This window comes from Lynx canadensis, chromosome C2 (genome assembly GCF_007474595.2).
Source record: "Lynx canadensis isolate LIC74 chromosome C2, mLynCan4.pri.v2, whole genome shotgun sequence".
Classification (NCBI taxonomy): domain Eukaryota; kingdom Metazoa; phylum Chordata; class Mammalia; order Carnivora; family Felidae; genus Lynx; species Lynx canadensis.
This window is the reverse complement of record NC_044311.2, coordinates 39298769-39316716: the sequence shown is the minus strand read 5'-3', so window position 1 is coordinate 39316716 and position 17948 is coordinate 39298769.

Sequence of the window (17948 nt, the reverse complement as noted above, 5' to 3'; positions counted from 1 at the left end):
TAACTGCTGAATCGTGAAGAATCCCTGGGCCAGGTGTTGGAATATCTCATACCTTCTCCTCAGCTCATGAGCCAGTGAACTTGGACATGCCAAAAATGCTTTGAGCCCCAGTTTACTTATTTGTAAAACAGAAATTTTACTATCTGTTCAGTCTACCCTTCAAAATTATTGTGAAGATTCAAACACTAATACTTCATAAATTGTAAAGAACTAAACAAGCATAAGGGAACAGCATGAGTAAAATTCCAAGTACATGTCCTATGTACCCAGAAAATACCAACTTCCTTAAAACAGGCATGGAAAATGTTTACAGTATCAAGGCATTAACTAGAGTTACACTAACAATATATTTCAAATGGCTATTCTAACATATAAAGTTTAAATTTCTGTCAAGTGATTACTCTCTAGAAAAAACCCAGGAGACCTGTTAGGATTCCCCAGTTGAGTGGCTGTAGGTGTGCAGACTTAAATCCCTCATTACACATCGCCAGCTTTTACACTCCTTTAATAGTTTTCCTTTCAAAGAATTTCTCTTTTATCTGTAGCATATTTTAGGCCTTTTTCTAAGTAAATAGGAATCAAAAGATCTGTTTTTTATCCCAGGAAACGACATTCTAACTATGGATACTGGCATGTTTAACCTCTGTGGACATAGTTTCTTTATCTAGAAAATGAACATGTTGGACTATGTTTTGGGTTGCCAGATAAAATATAGGAAGCCCAGTTAAATTTTAACTTCAGATTAACAACGACAACAACAACAACAAAATATAAGTAGAATTGTGTTCTGTATTCTTATTTGCTACATTTGACAACCCAGGCTGAAAAACTTCTCAGGTCCTGCATTCCCAGGATGGTACTACTTTAGAAGACGTGAAATAATAATGACGATTACAACAGCTGATTTATTTAAGGTTTACTCTGTACTGGGCACTATTCTCAGTGTTTTAACATATATAATCTAAGTCAATCCTCTATAAAGCTCCATAGGGTAGTATGAGTTAGGAGCACAGTCCACAAGGCCACCCTCACTGCTGACATTAATTCAAAGTTCAGAGGTCCTCAAAAGAACCCTTAGTTTCAATAATTCATTAGAAGGACTCACAAAACTCAGTGAAAGCTGATATTCACAATGAGAGTTTATTATAAACTAAAGAATGAAAATTAAAATCAGCCAAGGGAAGAGACACATAAAGTCCAGGAAGGTTCTGCACATTGAACTTCTAGTTGTCTTCTCCATGTGGAGTCATAGTCAGTATTAACTCCCCTTGACGATGATGTGTGACAATATGCACAGAGCTTTGTCAACCAGCAAAGCTTATCTAAGCTCTGGTGTCTTTATTGAGGCTCCATCAACTGCCACATTAGTCTCCAGTCTCTTTATAGATCAGCTAATACTGTAGTATTCAAAGTCATTACCATAAATCACATTTTAGACTCTGTGACATGGCTCAAAATCCCTAGGTAAACAAAGACACTCTTATTAGGCAGGACATTCAAAATAATCTCAATCAGTCAAGGGCAAAGGCCATAAGTTTCCTTGGGCAAGGTTAAATTCTAGTCCAGATTTAGGAATTCTTTTATATTTGTCTAAAATAACATCATTATTAAAACCCAATAATTACTACTTACATACATCATACTATCAAAAGAGTAGAGAAAACTGAGGACCACAAAAGTTATGAGGAGTCCAGAGTCACATAGCAAGTCATTGGCTAAGTCAGGAATCAACAAAAGCTATGCTACTTCCTCTACAGACTAGGAGAGGGGAGGAGGAAGGAGAGGGAGAGAGAGAGAGAAAGAGAGAGATACTTTGCTCCAGATAACAGAAGATCAACCAAAAGATAACAAAGGGAAGCAGGCAGCTGGCACTGAGTCAAACATGAAATAACTAAAGTTTAATAGCTTAGGGAAGATTTTTCTGAAACTAACATGGACTTATAGTTTTTTGCTATTGTTGTTTATATTTTACACTTTTCTTTAGACAACACATCAATAAAATGGTCTCCTAAAGGAGCATTTTATTGTTTGGACTGGATTTTTGTTTTTATTGCTTCGTTTTTATTGGGAGATATGGTAAAAGAGTGAAAGAATTGGAATTTAAAGTGTTAGGAGTTAGAGAATACAAAGACTTTTAGCTTTGAAATAGTCCCACAACAACATATTGCTACCTATGCAGTAGTTTAACTACCAGTACACCAAGCACACAAATTAATTAGGTTCAGACATCACCAATCAGTCCAGATACTGGCCATAGATCATGGGTTTGGAAAAATAAGATACTGCAACACTGGTTGAATGTCAATGTTTTATAACTCGTAAGTCCTAGTATTCATTGAGCTTTATTATGGACTAAATGTTTGTGTCACTCCTCCTCCAATCTACATGTTGAAATTGTAACCCCCAATGTGATGGTATGAGAAGGTAGAGCCTTTGAGAGGTGATTAGGTCATGATGGTGGAGCCTTCATTAATGGGATTTGTGTTCTCTTAAAATAGACCCCAGAGAACTCCTTTTACCATTTCTGGTATGTGAGGACACATCAAAAATATGGCCAGCTATGAACCAGGAAACAGTCTCTTACCAAACACCAAATCTTCCAGCACCTTGAACTTACACTCCCTAGCCTCCAGAAACGTGAGAAGTAAGTATTTGTTGTTTAAGCAACCCAGTCTATGTTATTTTTGTTATAGCAGCCCAAACAGACTAATCAAGCACTTATTTTGAATGGGTCACTATTTTACAAACACATTATAGAACTTAGTCTCCACAACATCCCATTTTACAGATGAATAAACTGATATCTAAGAAGGTTAAATAACTGCCTAATATTTCACAGCTAGTAATTGGCAAGGTTTGGATTTGTACCCAGTTTATGGAACTTCAGAACTCACAATATTAAGCATATAAAATTGCCTGATTATATGCTGAAATAATAAGATATACTGGCCATTGATAAAGACATTACTGACTGGTTGGTTTGGCTTGGTCTATTTTGGTTTGATTGAATTTAGTTTGTTTTTTTTGTTGTTGTTTTTTTAAATTTTTTAAGGTTTTCATTTATTTTTGAGAAAAAGAGAATGAGTGGGGGAGGGGCAGAGAGAGAGGGAGACACAGAATCCAAAGCAGGCTCCAGGCTCTGAGCTGTCAGCACAGAGCCCGACTCAGGGCTTGAACTCACGAACCGTTAGATCATGACCTGAGCCCAAGTCAGACACTTAACTGACTGAGCCACCCAGGTGTCCCGAATTAATTTGGTTTTAAGCCAAAAGTCCCAAAAGAAAAATTTTAGAATCAATATTTTGGCTTAAACTACTTTATTTGTCTTGTCTCAAAGCAAAGATGTTTCAGTGCATTTAGCTTGTCAACAAAAATTCCATAGATAACATTTCATATAATAAGAAAGTAAAAATATTTTTAAAAATTATACTTAGCAGCTATAAAGTACTTCTCATCTTTAAAGAGTTTACCAGCATTCAGCATATTAATTTCTCAAACCTCTGTAATTATTCTCACAGGTGACTGATGAATAAGCTCCAGAATGAAGAAGATGGGCATGGGAGAGTTATGCCTTATGGGAGCAGCCATCTTCAAATCACAGTATATCTTTGTGCACCTGGCTCTTTGCAAAGGTTGTATAGTATGGAAATGGCACATTGGTCTTCTTTCCTGCACCTACATCAACTGGACTCAGACTCATGAGAAGGGAGACAGCAGTTTAATGTTCCACTTTCACCACAGATGTTGGGGAGATCCAGTGCTCAGCACACTAATCATTCCAACGTGTGGAAAAATAGGAAGGATAAACTCCATTAAAATAAAAAGTATTACTGCAAGGCAGGAATTAACATTGAAACTCAATATGGAAACAGTTTAAAGAATTGCTACATTAAAAACAATTCAAGTATGAAGAAGTTATGTGGTGGAAGACCAAATCAGCATTTCTCTTTTGGTTATATATATATATATATATATATATATATATACCAATGCCTGACATTGTTTGACCATGCTGACTTTCATGTATAGCTTCAACATATTACAGGAAAAAAGAAGTGCTAAGAATCATACCAACAAGTCAAAGAAAATAACATGGAGAAGAGAGAATATTATTAATTACACTGTGGTAACAATCCTGTAAACATGTTGATAAAAATCTAAGCGAAATGTTGAATGAATCTGAAGACTTTCTTTTCCCACTGTTACCTTAGACAACAGTTTATCTGAAATCCAAGGACAAAAAGAGCAGAATATTTCTACATCATCATCTCTGTGGGTCAGATATATCTGGGTCTTTAAATTGGGCAGTGGGGAATAAAATAAATATTAATAAAAAGTAAAAGATTGCAAAAAAAATTGGACATATTGAAGAGTCATCAGCAATCGCTCATCTAACACCCATGTTTGGAACTGTAGGTATTAATAAATTGAGTGTAAGTGCATATCTAAAATCCAAAGTTCACAAATTACAGGCATGCCAGTTCTCACAAATGCATTAGGTTCACACATAAAATCACCTAATGAGACTGTTCATCATAATCTGGGCTCCAAAGCCCAAGAACTAGAACTGAAGAGTGACTAGACCAAGTTTCATGATAATATCAAGGTTCATTCCAGAGAACATCTGTTAGCTATGGTATTTCTATGGCTTTTGAAGGAATCTAGAATATTCCTTCTCAACACAAATGAACTCGGACTAGCATATTATGAAGCAAGTGCACTATATATGGCTATTTTAAGCAAATGGGCCACTTGCAATTTCTTTCAATTATTCCACATCAGCTTCCACTCTACTAATCAGTACAAAATTGGACCAGATAATGATAATTATGGTGAGGTCTCATCAAATAAATAGCAATGGTTAAAATTCTATGCCATCCTGCTACTAGTATTTGTACATGGGAAATAGATTTATTAGAGATTCAGGGTTGAGGATAAGTGATCCTCTTCATTTGAGGGGCAGAAATCACATCAACCAAATATGCCAGACATTGCCCCCAGCTGCTCCAGCAACCCCCAACCAATCAAAAAGAAAGTTGAGCTGGTTTTAGTCCCATCTGGACTCCAAGATTGAAGCCAATGAAGAGAAGTAAACATCACCATAAACTGGAGACTGCTAGAGCCTGATTAATTTATTTTGGAAATGGATGATTGGTTTTGAAAAGGAAACTAAATTTACCATTTGTTTACTTCATATCAGGCTGTCTAGGAGAGAAATTTACTGTAAAATGTGTCAAACCCTGTGTTTTTTAAGGTTGCGTGTGTGTGTGTGTGTGTGTGTGTTGTTTTGCTTTGTTTTAAAATACTAGTTTCACTACATATGTGGCATGAATCCTACTTAATCAGGAATGGCTTAAAGGCTGCAGTGGTGGCTGACATTAAAGCTGTCATTTAGTTAAATAGCACTAACCTCCTGGGAAAGAACGTGGCATTGGAGGAAGCCAGAGCTTTAGCAGTAGGCGATGGCAGCTGCCTTATTGAGAACAGAGGCAGACCAAAGATAGAGGAGAGGGACAGAATACAGACATTTCAGGGCATCAGGGGCCTGTATTCAAAATACCCTGTGATAACAATGTGGAAGTTCCTTAGGTTCTAAGAGTTAAATGTACAAAGGTCAGTAATTTAACTTTAATCATTAGAAGGACATAAAATGTGTTTTTCAAAAACAAAACAATATTATGTCCCAAAATTTAAACTTTAATTGATGCGAAAATTCTGTCCTAAATGTCTGCAGGGTAGATTACTTTTATAAATTATTTATTTGGCTAGAATATTTTTGTTTCTTTTTTCTCAAGTCACCCTTTCTCATTCCCAGCCCAATCTTTAGGTGATTCCTACCAGCACCCCAGAGTTCGTTCTTTCACATCACCTATTATGGATTCTGTTTATATATACACAACAGCAATTTACAGGAATGTAGAGAAAAATGATTGAAAAATAATAAACACTTAAAATTATTTTGTTTTCCTTGCCATTATAAAAACCCCACAACTGTATTTTCTATTTTAAAAGCAATCATAAATATAAATTAGAAAAAGGAAAAGAAAACTTCCTCAATGGCACATTCTAAGACAACTATGCTAATATTCTAGAAAGTTTATTTCTTGAATTATTTATCTTCATAGATTTAGGTTGTTTTCTAAGGTTGATATATCTGTATCTATCTATATATCTATCCAGCTATCCATCCATCTAGTTTTATTGTATAGTTTTAAAAGCTTATGAAATTTACCTGTAGCTTTCAATAATTCATTTTAAATTAGAATTCATTTTTTTAATGTTTTTAATGCTGGGGCGCCTGGGTGGCGCAGTCGGTTAAGCGTCCGACTTCAGCCAGGTCACGATCTCGCGGTCCGTGAGTTCGAGCCCCGCGTCAGGCTCTGGGCTGATGGCTCAGAGCCTGGAGCCTGTTTCCGATTCTGTGTCTCCCTCTCTCTCTGCCCCTCTCCCGTTCATGCTCTGTCTCTCTCTGTCTCAAAAATAAATAAACGTTGAAAAAAAATAAAAAATTTAAAAAAATAAATAAATAAATAAAATGTTTTTAATGCTTATTTTTATTTTTGAGAGTGAGACAGAGAGACGGAGCACAAGCTGGGAAGGGGCAGAGAGAGAGGGAGAAACAGAATCCAAAGAGGCTCCAGGTTGTGAGCCGTCAGCACAAAGCCCAATGCAGGGCTCCAACCCATGAACCGCGAGATCATGACCTGAGACGAAGTCAGATGCTTAACCCACTGAGCCACCCAAGAGCCCCTAAAAATAGAATTAGTTTTAAAGACACTTGTGAATATATCTGCATAATATTCTACTGAATGGATGTAGCATGAATGCGGCAGGATATTAGTAAACTTAGTACCAGTATCTATGTGCTTCTCTTCAATCCCAGGTGTCTTGCAGTTAGATCTGCCAAATTCCAGTCAATGGAACATAAATGAAAGTGATACAGGTCACTGCCAAGCCTGTCCCTAACCTCCTCCACATAATTCCCTGTGCGTTCTCTTCCTTATTCCCCTCAGCTGGATAAAGAAGACTAAGTTGAAGGCTCAGGAATCATAAAGGAGAAAAGAATCTGCATTGTTGAATCAGTACATAAAAGGCCATTTACCCAATACCTGATTTGACTGTGACATGAGCAAGAATTAGAACTTCATTGTATTATGTTATGCAGGTTGTTGTTTGTTATATCATCAAGCCTAACTTGACGAATACATGGCTTACCTAGACATTTTGGTTATGTGGCTGATATGGAGGTACACTGCTCAGATCTCCTCCAGGAGAAACTTCAGCAGTTAGTGTAGAACTGATAGACCCAGCTACTATTCCTTTGGCTCTGCCATTGTGTTCACACCAAGTCCAGGCTTCTCCTGAGCTCTTTCCAGCCAATAACAGGACATAGAGTGGGCACTGGAGCCAGAATTTTCCTACATAAAACAGGGATCCTATGACCTTTGTTCAAGGACCCCAATGATTATAGCCAAGACTTTCTAGGAATTTCATCCAATAAGTTTCTCACATGTATAATCTCATCTTCACATCCTCATCCTATAGGATCCAAATCAACATAGGCTATTTCAAAAATGTTCACTGCTATATACAAAATTATGATGAAAATATTTATGCATAATTTCTTGAATTTCAGATTAAATTCTAAAAAGAGATTTTCAGTAGTAATATGAACATTTTTTAGAACTCTTGGCACATATCGCCAAATAGTGTCTTAAATTGTTACACTTTACTCTAATACAAATAACAAAACTGCTTGCATTACCACATCTTCAACAGAATGAAATGTTACAGTTTTTTAAAAATAATAAAATATTTTTAGTAATTAGAAGGGCAAAAACCATCATCCATAGTTGTTTTATTATGCACTGTTTCAAACCTAGTGAACTTGAATATAATTCTAAATATCTGTATATTAATTGTATTTCCCCTTTTGTGAGAATTCTATTTGCATCTTTCTCTCATTTAACTCTTGTATATCTAACCAGTTTTGACAGTTGTAACATTTATTTTTACTCATTAAAATCCCTAGTTCTACTTTAATTTCCTTTAGAAAAGAATTAAAACTAATTTTAAACAAAAATATAACTAAATGGAAAATGTTTCTCTGTAAGTATATCAGTATTACATGTAACTAATGATAAAACATGAGCTGTTTTTAAATGACACCCTTCTAATGTGTTATAAGCTCTTCTTTCGCCAGAGTGTCAACATTTTTTTTTTTTCTGGCACATTTTAAATGTCGACAATGAAGAATGTGTAGAATTACCTGTAATGGAAAAAAACAGAAACCTCTGTTAAAGATACTTAAGAAAATGTATATTTTTTCTTAAATAAGTTTTGCTTTCCTTTTCCAAATATAGCACTGTTGATAATCTTTTATCCATCTTCCATGTCTCCGGGGAATAAAATCAGTTGTGAATATATTTACTGAATCTGTAGTTGAAGAGATCATAAGGAAAAAGATCACAAAATACCACAAAGAAAAAGGCTCAAAATTTTTATAAAAGATCTTTACTAGGGGTGCCTGGATGGCTCAAGTCATTTAAGCATCTGACTTTTGATTTCAGCTCAGGTCATGATCTCACAGTTCATGAGATCAAGCCCCACATCGGACTCTGTGCTGTCAGTACAGAGCCTGCTTGGGATTCTCTTTCTCCCTCCCTCTCTCTGCCCCTACCCAATCTCTCTCTCGCTATCTTTCAAATTAAATAAATAAACATTAAAAAATATTTTTTAGACTACTGAACTAACACATGCTCACACACACAAATCCATACCTTTAAGTCCTAATGTTGACACACAAAAATATAGAAAATAATGTTCCAAACACCTCTGTACCCACCACCAAGCTTAAGAAACAAGCACCGTGGACCATATTAAAGCCTCATATAATCTCTGCATCTTTCCTATCCACTCACCCAGATAGCCGCTATTATGAATTTAATGTTTATCATTGTTATGCTTTTTTACTTTTTCACTACACATGACACACATGGATAAAAATATATTTGCATTATTTATATTTTATATAAATTGTATCATATCCTATATATCCTTCTGCAATTTAATTCTTTACCTCAAAGTTATACATTAGAGATTTATTTATCGTGGCAGGTGAGGATTTGGTTCATTTTAACTATTGGTAGAATTTTCCTACTCCAGGTAGTGTCTGTGGATTGGCGGCAATGTATCACCTGGGAGTCTGTTAGAAATTCAGAATCTCAGATCACAACCAACACAGCAGAAATAAAAACAATAATAAGAGAATATTATGAGCAATTATCCACCAATAAAATGGGCAATCTGGGGACAAATTCCTAGAAACATATACACTACCAAAACTGAGACAGGAAGAAATAGAAAATTTGAACAGACTCATAACCAGTAAAGAAACCGAATTAGGAATCAAAAATCTCCCAAAAAACAAGAGTCCAGGGCCAGATGGCTTTCCAGGGGAATTCTACCACACATTTAAGGAAGAGTTAACACCTATTCTCTTGAAGCTGTTCCAAAAAATAGAAATGGAAGGAAAACTTCCAAACTCTTTCTATGAAGCCAGCATTACCTTGATTCCAAAACCAGACAGAGACCCCACTAAAAAGGAGAACTATAGACCAATTTCCCTGATGAACATGGATGCAAAAATCCTCAACAAGATATTGGCCAACCGGCTCTAACAATACATTAAAAAAATTATTCACCACGACCAAGAGGGATTTATACCTGCGATGCAGGGCTGGCTCAATATCTGCAAAACCATCAAAGGGATTCATCACATCAATAAAAGTAAGGACAAGAATCGCATGATCCTCTCAATAGATGCAGAGAAAGCATTTGACAAAATACAGCATCCTTTCTTGATAAAAACCCTCAAGAAAGTAGGGATAGAAGGAGCATACACCAAGATCATAAAAGCCATATACAAAAGACCCAACGCTAATATCATCCTCAATGGGGAAAAGCTGAGGGCTTTCCCCCTAAGGTCAGGAACGAGACAGGGATGTCCACTCTCACCACTGTTATTCAACATAGTATTGGAAGTCGTAGCCTCTGCAATCAGACAACACAAAGAAATAAAAGGCATCCAAATTGGCCAGGACGAGGTCAAACTTTCACTCTTTGCAGATGACATGATACTCTATATGGAAAACCCTAAAGATTCCACAAAAGAAAAACCCTGCTAGACTGATTCATGAATTCAGCAAAGTTGTGGGATATAAAATCAATGCACAGAAATTGGTTGCATTCCTATACACCAACACTGAAGTGACAGAAAGAGAAATCAAGGAATCGATCCCATTTACAATTGCACCAAAAACCATAAAATACCTAGGAATAAATCTAACCAAAGAGATGAAAAATCTATACACTGAAAACTATAGAAAGCTTATGAAAGAAATTGAAGAAGACACAAGAAAATGGAAAAATATTCCATGTACCTGGATAAGAACAAATATTGTTAAAATGTCAATACTACCTAAAGCAATCTACATATTCAATGCAATCCCTATCAAAATAACACCAGAATTCTTCACAGAGCTAGAACAAACAATCCTAAAATGTTTATAGAACCAGAAAAGACCCCAAATAGCCAAAGCAATCTTGAAAAGAAAACCAAAGCAGGAGGCATCACAATCCCGGACTTCAAGCTGTACTACAAAGTTGTAATTATCAAGACAGTATGGTACTGGCACAAAAACAGACACTCAGATCAATGAAACAGAATAGAGAACCCAGAAATGGACCCACAAACCTATGGCGAACTAATCTTTGACAAAGCAGGAAAGAATATCCAATGGAATAAAGACAGTCTCTTCAGCAAGTGGTGCTGGGAAAACTGGACAGCGACATGCAGAAGAATAAACCTGGACCACTTTCTCACACCAGACACAAAAATAAACTCAAAACAGATGAAACACCTAAATGTAAGAGAGGAAGCCATCAAAATCCTCGAGGAGAAAGCAGGCAAAAACTTCTTTGATCTTGGCTGCAGAAACTTCTTACTCAGCACGTCTCCAGAGGCAAGGGAAACAAAGGCAAAAATGAACTATTGGGACCTCACCAAAATAAAAAGCCTCTGCACAGTGAAGGAAACAATCAGCAAAACTAAAAGGTGACCAACAGAATGGGAGAAGATATTTGCAAATGACATATCAGATAAAGGATTACTGTCCAAAAACTATAAGGAATTTATCAAACTCAGCACCCAAAAACCAAATTATCCAGTGAAGAAATGGGCAAAAGAAATGAATAGACACTTCTCCAAAGAAGACATCCAGATGGCCAACTGACACATGAAAAAATGCTCAACATTCACTCATCATCAGGGAAATACAAATCAAAACCACAATGAGATACCACCTTACACCTGTCAGAATGGCTAACATCAACAATTCAGGCAACAACAGATGGTGGTGAGGATGCAGAGAAAGAGGATTTCTTTTGCAGTACTGGTGAGAATGCAAACTGGTGCAGCCATTCTGGAAAACAGTATGGAGGTCCCTCAAAAAACTAAAAATAGAACTACCCTTCGACCCAGCAATTGCACTACTAGGTATTTATCCAAGGGGTACAGGTATGCTGTTTCGAAGGGATACGTGCACCCCAATGTTTATAGCACCACTATCAACGATAGCCAAAGTATGGAAAGAGCCCAAATGTCCATCGATGGATGAATGGATAAAATGTATATGTATATGTGTATGTATATGTATATGTATTGTGTGTATTACTCAGCAATCAAAAAGAATGAAATCTTGCCATTTGCAACTACATGGATGGAACTGGAGGGGATTATGCTAAGCAAAATTAGTCAGAGAAAGACAAATATCATATGACTTCACTCATATGAGGACTTTAAGACACAGAACAGATAAACATAAGGGAGAGGAAGCAAAAATAATATAAAAACAGGGAGGGGACAAAACATAAGAGACTCTTAAATATGGAGAACAAAGAGAGGGTTACCGGAGGGGTTGTGGGAGGGGGGATGGGCTAAATGGGTAAGAGACACTAAGGAATCTACTCCTGAAATCATTATTGCACTACATGCTAACTAATTTGGATATAAATTAAAAAAATAAATTAATTTAAAAAAAGAAATTCAGAATCTCAGGACCTACTGCAGAACTACAGAATCAGAATCCATATTTTAACAAGATCCCTGCATGGTTTAGATGCACTCTAAAGTTTGAGAAATACTGGCATTCAATTGTATTGTATTAAAACTTCACAGTTTATCCATTCTCTGCTAAGATATTTAGGCTTCTCCTAAATTTTTAATAGGCTGATTTGCCATTTTGCTTGTTTTATATTTTTAAGAAATCTTTCCTATCTATAAAACAATAAATGTTTCATGAGTGGTCCCCACTTAGACATGTAAATGACTTACTGAGGGAGTAGTTTTTTTGCCAGAATGAAGTGGATTAGTAATATGCATAAGATCCTGCATCTATTGACTAACATCAACAAAATACTGGATACCATAAATTTTAACAGTTTCCTACCCTCGCATCCATTTTATTAGAACCTAAATCTGCAAGGACAAGAATGAGGCACCTAGTTATCAGTCTACCATGTTGATGGCGAGGATTCTCCCTGACAACTTTTACAAAACCCTTTCAAAGTTCTATGGCTCCAGTTGCTCTGCACTAAGCATCACCAGGGGTGAATTGAGTCTAGTGCCCATCCCCCATATTCACAGGCAGGCATTCAACTCAAGGTCCTGTCACTTCCAGGCTTCTGTGTCTGAGCCTTCCTTCACTGGGTCACCTGCAACCCCTCTGTTTTTGTTCTCGGTATTTGAGTCATTAAACTCTCAGGTAGAGCAATTCCCCACTGAGAATACAAAGTACTAAAAGAGTTATCTCTTGCTTCTTGGGTCAACTTTGGTATGCCTGAAACTCTTTTTCATGAAAGTCTGTTAATCCTCTTTTGGAGACCAGGAGAGTTCAGACCTTGGGAAGAAGCCCATTTTAGTCCTCTTCTTTCTTTAGAGAAAACAACAAGCCAGAAAAATAATGCGTGGTGCCAATTCGTTTCTCCTAACTTACTCTCCAAGCTTAACATTTGCTAAAGTTGGAGGATCTAAATCAGGGTAGACCAACCAAGTTCTCTTCCAGACTGTTTGCCCTTAGCATTGATTCACTACATTTTTTTTAAAATTCATGTTCTCCACCTCAACACCTTCCCATTTATAAATTAGGAATTTGGCTGAAAAGAGTATAAATAGTTTCACAGTGTCTCAAGTTTGCTCTTGAAAACATGGAGACATAGTTCTTCTGGAAAATATCATTTCAGAAATGGTCTCATTGTTTTGATGCAGCACAAAGTCCAAAAGGATTCCTCCTTCCTGAGACTCTGTGGGGGTCCACTCAAAATGCTGCCTCAGCAATGAAGTTGTAATCACACAATCAGCCCCTTTTGCCAATGAATTAAAAAACACATTTTAAAAAATAGAACGTATGATGCCTAGGCAAAGTAGAAATGGATCAGAGAAGGTGGTAAGATCGACAGGTTGTGTGAAGGCAAAATCCAGTAACTAAAGACTTGCTAAAGTGGACACAGCTAGTTGATGGCAAAGCTGACAAAATTCTGAGTGTTGCCACCCAGGCAACTGAATTCACTAAACGTATTCACTGCCTACTAGGTGCCAAGTACTTCATACTTCATCTCATTCAATCTATAAAATCATCCTATAGAGAAATATAACCATCATCATATTACATATAAGGAAAATAAACCTTGCATTTAAAAAAAAAGGATTATTTACTTGGTAAACAACATAACTGAGTTTTCTTTAGGTGGGATTTTAGGTTGCAGGTCCAGCTCTCTTTCCAGTATATCTCACTAAATAGCCGATAAAAATACCAGGCAGTTACCATCCCAAAGAAGTCAAATTAAAAGTAATCATCCAGATTGCTCCATCTTTGGCCCTTTTGTGTTCCATTTGACTTGATCTACCTGAAAAGAAGCTAGGAGACCACTCTGGACACAAATTCTGAAGCATTCCTTCTGGCCAGACAGCACCACTTTTCTCATCAGATACTCACAGGACACTTTAATCTCCAGTCACACTGGGACAACAGAGAACTCAAGATTCCAGATTTGTACTTTCTATTGTGTTATAACAAAGAATTTCTCTCTCTCCCTCTCTTTTTCTCAATCTTCCTCTTCATTCTTTTTTTTAAGTTTATTTATTTTGATAGGGAGAGAGAGAGAAAGAGAGAGAGAGAACACAAGTAGGGGAGGGGCAGAGAGAGAGAGAGGGAGAGAGAATCCCAAGCAGGCTCCATGCTGTCAGCTCAAAGCCAGACACAGAGCTCGAACCCATGAACTGTGAGATCATGACCTGAGTAGAAATCAAGAGTAGGACACTTAATCAACTTAGCCACTCAGGCACCTCTCTCTTCATTCTTTTACAGAAATTCCCAAATAAGGCTAGTAATATTCCATACACAGGCCTTATAGTGAAATTGCTAATCATTTTTACTGGGATCTTTGTTCCTGCTCACAGTTACCATAGTACTTGGGCATAATTTGAATTAGGGCTCAGACAACTAAGGGACTAGTTGTCATTCAAACTCCTTTTACCTATATTCTCACCTATACGGTGAGCAGGTGATATTTAATAGTCAGGCTTTTTAAGTCCAGATTCTTCTTTTATAAAAGATCTCCATGCTAAGAGGCTTCTGGACATCCCACCCCACCAGTGTTTGCCAGACAGATCTCAGTCCCATCTGAGACCAGCCCCAAACAGAGCCCCTTGGGGTAATAAAGAGAGAGCAATATTTATTAAATTCCTGCCTTGAGTAAGCCCTGAGTCAAGCGTTGCATTTATATTAGTTATTCTTTTCATAAACTTGCAGGTAAGTATTATTTATCTTCATTTTTATAAGGAAACTGAGATCAGAAACTTTAAAGTGTCTGAGACTATATAGATCATAAGTAAATTATTATTAATTTTACTTCAAGTCCTTCTGTCTCTGAAGCCCACTGCTATGTGTTTGTGTCTCCCCCAAAATTCTTATGTTGAAGCCCTAATCCCCAGTGCTACTAAATCTGGAGATAGAGTCTTCAGGGATTAATTAAGGTTAAATGAGGTCATCAGGATGGAACCCTAATCTAGTAGGACTCTGGCCTTATGAAAAAAGGAAGAGATTTCTCTCCCTCCTCTTCTCTCTCTATGTCTGTCTCCATCCTTCTTACCCTCCCCTCCCTTTCCACTACGTGAGGACACAGAAAGGGAAGGAAACCATCTGCAAGCCAAGAAGAGAGTCTCACCAAAAACCAAATCAACAAATATCTTGATCTTAGACTTTCCAGCCTCCAGAAATGTGAAAAATAGATGTCTGTGTTAACCCACCTAGTCTGTGCTATTTTTTCAGAGCAGTCTAAGACGACTAAGACACCCATTTTCTTTCTTCTGTGTCTGTTTCTCTCAAGTAGCTTCCAGACCATTTCATTCTCCCCTATAAATACTGATTTACACTTATGTGCCCTGTGCTTTGTGTGGGAAATATAATGATGAGAAAAAACAGACAAGGCCTTTACCAGCATGGAGTATACAGCCTAAAGGAAGAAGTAAACAGGAACCAAATCATCATACACATATATAAACATATGATTACTGATATTGGGCTCCCTAACCTCCACATCCATCAGGCATATGCAAGTCCAAAGGCAATTTGTAAATTCAAGAGATATTTTTCCTAGAAACTTCTTATTTCCCAGGTTAATATATATATATGTGTGTATATATAATATATATACATATATATTATATGTATATACATACGTATATATTATACGTATTACGTATATATTATATATGTCTATATATTATATATAAGTACCATATATATTTATATATAATTAATATAAATATATATAATATGTATGTATATCTATACATAATGGTTTCATTAAAGAGGGATATATTTCATCCAACCCTACTACTTGGATTCATCCAAGTCTCAGGGTAAATCTGGACCCTGTAATGTAGCAATTAGTCTAAAAATGAAAATTAATTTGGGAGAGGTAGTACATGACTATACAGTCACACTGAGGTATGAAATCCATGAGCAGACATGCTTGAGAGAAAGTTTGCTAACAGAGTATGTGTAAACATTTCCTACAGTATCATTTTGCCTCAGGCCTGTCCTGAAGGAGAACTATGACTTCAGAAACTCCGTTTGAGTTTAAAGCCTTACTAAGGTAATTGTATTGCCATTTTATAAGTCTTGTGTACATTTCAGATAGTTTCAACCGCCTTGGGAAAAAATATTAGAAATGAAGTTTGGAACATTTCCTTTGAAGGAAAACACTCATGCTATTAGATTGTTTTGGGAAAGGTTACTTATGGCAGAATGATGAGGAGGATTTTAAGATAATTGCTGCTCAGTGCTCCAGTTGAGAATTTGAGGTTGGAGTTTGAAAGGGCAGAGTTGGCAGAAACTTTATGACATCTTAAATAAATTATAAGAGAGCAATTTCACCATATTTAAAAGAGCGTTATTTTTCAGAACCAGAGAGAGTCCCTCTCAAGAGCACATTATGCCTTTAACTGTTAAGGGTGAGCAAATAACTTCATTTCTGAGACACCAACAATGGAGGGAAGGGGTTGTTGGTTTAGGTCCCTAGATTCTTTAAGAAAAAAGAAAAAGAAGATTTGATTGGGTAGGTCATGAAGGCTTAGCTGAGGCAAGCATCACATGTAATAAAGGGCCTATGGATTGGTCAGGGTGGTCCTTTTCTTCCATGGGCTATAATTCTGTTTCCACTGGGATGTTGGAGATGAAGTTGGAAGGAATGTGGCTCAGAGCTCTGACACTATCTTTCTCTGACTTGTGATAGCCAAACACCAGAGATTTGATGGAGAAAAATTCTGTGGCTTCCCTGCGATAGGGAAGGAAATGTTGTCATGCCAGGAACAGTGCTTACTTTCACAGTGAGTCACCTTATGCTGGACAGTTCTTGAGTACAGAGACCCATGTTTCATAGCACATCTGTTAACAGCCTTCAGTAAGGAATAAGGATGCTGCCAGTGAGCAGAGAGCTCATTAAAGTAGCATAACCTACACATCAAATCAGGCCACGATCCTGCTCAATGTCTTTCAGTGGCCTCCTCATGCCTATGGAATAAAACCTAAACTCTGCAGCATGGCCTATTTCTATGTAAGTGGCCTTTTATCTACGTTTGCTTCTTCCCATACCTGGTGATTGAGAATGCCACCATACTCTCCATCATACTGTCCTCCCTCTGGGTTTTTGTTCCCATGTTTCCTCCCTTCCACCCTCCCACCAACTTTTGAGTGCTTATTTATCTTTCAGGTCTTGACTCCAGTGTAATGCAATCTTCCCAGTCTGAGGGTATTCTTTCTCTGCCAGGCAGAAAACTCCACAGTCCCCTCCATGCCTCCAATACAACTCTTCTTATCATTTTGTGTGGCCATTGCTTGCCTTGTCATAAGACTATGAGGTCCCTGAGAAGATGATCCATGCTGTAGTCTTTCTAACTTACTAGTTGGGTGACTATGGGCAAATTACTTAACCACTTTGGTGAAAGAATTAATCTTTCTTCAGGGAAACTGAAATACATATTTCCTTGTACTTTGAAAAATGTAGATAATTATCCAGCTTGGTGATGCTGAGTATAAAGAAGCTGTACATAAAATTCACAACAGAGAAGGGATAGTTGAGAAGTCAGAACTCAAAACTAAAGTGAATCAGGAAAACTAAGCTTCTGAGATCTCTGCAGATATTGGGAAGGACCACAGGGTTGGGGTTCAAAGAAATCTGATTAAATCCTAAGGAGTAAAGTTGTACCAAGAGACTGAAAGATTTAAGGTTACCCATCTAAAAAAATAGCTATACACACCTGTATTCCCTAATACTATACTATTTGTTATGACCTGATGGTCTCCATCTTCAAGCTTTGCCCCAGG